General features: G+C 35.4%; 1 long non-coding RNA gene across 1 annotated transcript; it reads right to left on the bottom strand.

Annotated features, from left to right (window-relative positions):
• Positions 1-1,411: 1,411 nt before the first annotated feature.
• LOC147482222 (uncharacterized) lies at positions 1,412-3,579 on the bottom strand. The gene is made up of 7 exons (XR_015204943.1): positions 3,535-3,579; positions 3,239-3,377; positions 2,991-3,116; positions 2,165-2,262; positions 1,934-2,022; positions 1,610-1,690; positions 1,412-1,523 (listed from the first exon to the last, which is right to left on the bottom strand). It is a non-coding gene; the product is annotated as an uncharacterized LOC147482222 (long non-coding RNA).
• Positions 3,580-4,507: the final 928 nt, after the last annotated feature.

Genomic DNA, 4,507 nt, shown 5'->3' with positions numbered 1-4,507 from the left:
CTTGCAAATGGGAACACCTGAAAAAGAAGGTTAATCTATATTAATATAAAAAAATAAAAACATACGCAACTCCTATATGAGTTCCTCCCATTATGGGGATAACATGAAATAATAAATAGCACTTAGGACATAAGTGGACTCTAACATAAATAACACAATACCATACGTTCACAATTTAAGCATGCGCATATTGTGGCTCCTATAGGATTTGCTTCCGAAATTCCGTGAAATAGGAAAATATTACAAAATTAAGGTACTTAATTACATTATGCATCCCAATTAAATCAACAAGGCCCATGGGTTCTATATTCCGATATTTATACATGTAATTTTAATATGTTAACGTACAATGTGCTAAGATTAAATATACAACTCCCAAACAATTTGGGAGAAAGGGGTTCATGAAATAATTCAATAGCATAATTAAATTATGTAACTAACTAACCTAGACTCTACTGGAGTAAACATAACAGGCAAAACACTACAACAAAAAAGACATTTAAAATCACCCTATAAGTGATGTCAAAAATATACGACGTCACTTTTGCAAGTGATGTAACTGGTGGCGACGTGAAAAGTCAGGGTTTTCCACATCACTTTTTAAACGATGTCCACAAGTGATGTTACTTTACATCACTTTTTAATTGATGTCCATAAGTGATGTTATAACTTTGCATCACTTTTTAATCGATATCCACAAGTGATGTTATAACTTTGCATCACTTTTTAATCGACGTCCACAAGTGATGTTATAATTTTGCATCACTTTTTAATCGATGTCCACAAGTGATGTTATAACGTTTAACATCACTTTTTAAGTGAAATCAATAAGGCCGATTAACATCACTTCGAAAGTGACATTTCATTCATATTCCAAATTACTTGTAAAGTGATGTGAAATAACTCTATAAATCACTTTAAAAGTGATGTCCCATTTATCAAAATAATAAAAAAAAAAATTAAAAAAAAACAAAATTGCCAATATCATCCCAATATAATACCATTTTTGTAGTCATTTATCATCAAATAAAGATGAAATGTATCTTAAAATCACGTTCATCACACAAATATCATCTCCAATTACAAATATTACACTATATACAAAAAATTGTAACGAGCCAACATATACCAACAAAATCTAATCTGCAGTACCGAAATGAGCCAAAGAGAACCACAATCACCCAACCAAGAACCTACCACAGCCTGGCTTAATGCAATCAATTTAATCCAAGAACCTATCACAGCCTAACAAATCACTTTGTTTTCTTTTTTCTGCATTATGAAACATTGTACTAGAAAATCAATGCAAATTTTATAAAAGGAAAATAAACAGACAGAACATCCGCCATAATATAGTACCTGAATGACAAAGGAAGTTCTACAAAAGACAATTACTTGTTTTCAATATTACCTGAAATTCAGTATTATTTAGATCCTCAATGGCCTTAGCAGCCAAATCTTTAGTCCTAAAGGTAACAAACGCATAACCCTTATTCTCTCGCGAGTCTTTGCCTTTCATCATCCTGACGTGCAATAGCAAAAATATCAATCTTAAATCTTTAGGTGTAACGAAGGGAGGTAAAACCACCATAAAAACCATAAACATTACCTCAGTGACTTCTCCTACTGACTCACAAAAGCCCTTTGGATCCTTCTCAGAAGCATCATGTGGAATACCACCAACATACACCTCAGAACCATACAATCAAATTTCAAAAATGCATCCACCAGAAGGGAAAAAAACATAGGCAGCACATATGAAAAAGAATTTGATACCAATAATTAAGTCGAGACATAAGAGGATTATTCTAACATCTCTAAACAGTCCAAGTCGTCCAACAAAATAATACCAAAAAATGAACTGAAAGGTAATTCAGAGCCAATGATATTAAAGAATGAGCAAACGCTGCACCAGAAAACTAGTGATGCTTACCAGTGAACCCGCAAGAACTCCACATGTTTCTAGATTCTATTTGTATTTTTTCATGCTAGCCTCAGGAAGTCCTCCATCATTCTCACAGGCTGTAGCATTATCTCATTGAAGTTAGTAAGGAATTCAACAAGCACGTGGCGGAAGCCTTAAATCTAAATTCCAAAACCATATAAGAGTAGAGGAAATATTCTGTGAGACCTAAAATAGGAAGATAGTTTGGGTGGAGCTTACAATGTGTAAGTTCTGATAGCCCCGTCCTGTGATAACTTTGCTGGTTCAGGTCTTGGATCAGCAACTTTTGAAGGAGATAATGGAAGGAAATTAGCCTGCTGAACTTGTGCGAGAACCGGGGGAGGAAAAGGTTATTATGACCTCCTTGAACTCATCTTAATGCCAGATTTTAACCTAAGAACAAAACTCTAGAAACAAATTTGGTTTGCAGAATTCTACTTATGGTAAATATCTGCTTGTATAAAAGTAATTTTTCCATGACATCATTTGTCAGAATTTCGTCCTGTAATTGTTACACATGGGCAAAAATCTGATCCACAAACTGAGTTGGCCCTTGTGATCGTGAACTCAAGTTCTTTCCACACATGAGATTATGCAAACAAAAATACAAACTAACTAAAAATATTTATAAAGAAAAGAACAGCCATAATCATAAACAACTGCCAAAATACAAACAGGCAACTAAAAATATTTTGGGAATAACTGCCATAATCATAACACCTTGAATATTACACATTGAGAATATAGAATCAGAAAACCTATAAAACCAGTGCCAGAATATCAGACATTATCAGTAAAAGTCCAAAGAAAACAGATTATATTGGTCAGGCACCACAAACTCTTGTGCATTTTTAAGAAGTAAAGTTTAATTTCTTCATTTTTTGTAGTAAAAAAATCGCCATAGCCCCACCTAGACAACTTAAGTGCCCTTCCACCGCTCACTTAGCACTTTTCATAACACTGATGCTAAATAAGAAATAAGTTTTAAAAAAAAAATAATGCTTTTAGTCTTGGTGAAATAGTTTTGTTTAAAACTCATTCTTACTAGAGCATGCATTGCCCCTGCTTTCTTATGGTGATCAAAGCCTGGTTTTTTCTCACGAGAAACATACACCAGACGAGGTAACTCATTTCCTTCAACATCACAGACGCTATCTTGACCAAGGAAAACCTGTAGTTCCAACAATCAAAAAATATAAGAGGGAGCTGAAAGATTTGATCAATGGAGTAATTTAGCTGAAAGATTTGATCAATGGAGTAATTTAGCTGAAAGATTTGATCAAGTAGAACTACCATTCCATAAGAGATCGCATGATGAGAACTCGAACTAGAATCGGATGAACTATCGACTTAGAACTAGAATATCTTCGCTCTTTTCCTCCTCCTTCCTCTTGAAGGCTTCTTAGATTTTCCTTTTCTACGCGACAAACACCTAAAAACATTGGGTTGTAGCTCATAAGAAAATCTATTATACCACAAATTATCTAGAAACTGAAAAGCTCTATATCTTTAGTGATAAACAATAAAGCTCTATCAGCCAAGCCGAGCTGGTGACTCCCTCTCCAAAGCAGCTATCTGGCGTATCTTACCTTCAAGAAGTTCACCACAATTGACAATTTTCACAAAAAACGAGGTTCCCCGCTTGGAACCTCGCTTTCAATCTTTTTCAATGTCCGGACGGCCTTGCACAAGCTTCCCAAAGACAACATGCAACCTGTTGAAATCAAAAGGGAACAAAAAAAAAAAATGCACATATGAGCAACAAACAATACACACATATAGGATGGGATCTATACTGAGAAAGGGTTTCAGACAACGGGCACCTACAAGATAAACCGCAGCAGATATTTGGAACAAATCATTATCACTCATCCGGGACGGTTATAACCTTTTAAAAGTTGTCTATACCTTAAACAACTTTTGAAAGTATATGAGGAGCCAGTATTTCTCAAAATAGGATCCTCTTTTGACAAGGTTAGAAATGTCCGAATGAATTGAAAGCTTATGGGGACATCTCTACGATGAGGAGACCATATCCACCAAAACCAAACACCTAAGTCAATTTGTAAGTTCACCAACTCACACTTTGTACAAAACCATATGCATATACATCACGCCCCAGTATATATATATAGTGGGGTACTAAAACTAACCCATCAAGATGGTGTACGACTCGAAGGTAATGAAGAACCGCGAGAGTTATTCTTGTTGGGACCAAGTATTTGACATAGACAGATATAGCCACGACCATCATGTTTCAAAGTGAAGGACTCAATGCGGAAGAATGTCAAAGCAACCACTTGTTAACAAGAAGATAAATATCTTGAAAAACCCAAGAGCTTTGTTAGAGACTTAAGAGTAACATATGAAAGAGCGACACCGGTGCGGTCACCTAGCCAATTAAGGAAGTGAGCATCCACATATCAATACACCGGCCCTCGATACGGAAGTGACGAGTTTGAATCATATAGACCCAACAAGGAGCATTTTCCGCTCTCCTTCTTTGGTGACATTTTCCTGTTCTTCTTTCTAGAACTACAAACAGCAAAGAAAGCACCATTT

The sequence above is a fragment of the Coptis chinensis genome, chromosome 8, assembly GCF_015680905.1.
Source record: "Coptis chinensis isolate HL-2020 chromosome 8, ASM1568090v1, whole genome shotgun sequence".
Lineage (NCBI taxonomy): Eukaryota > Viridiplantae > Streptophyta > Magnoliopsida > Ranunculales > Ranunculaceae > Coptis > Coptis chinensis.
This window is presented reverse-complemented; position numbering and strand designations above follow the sequence as displayed.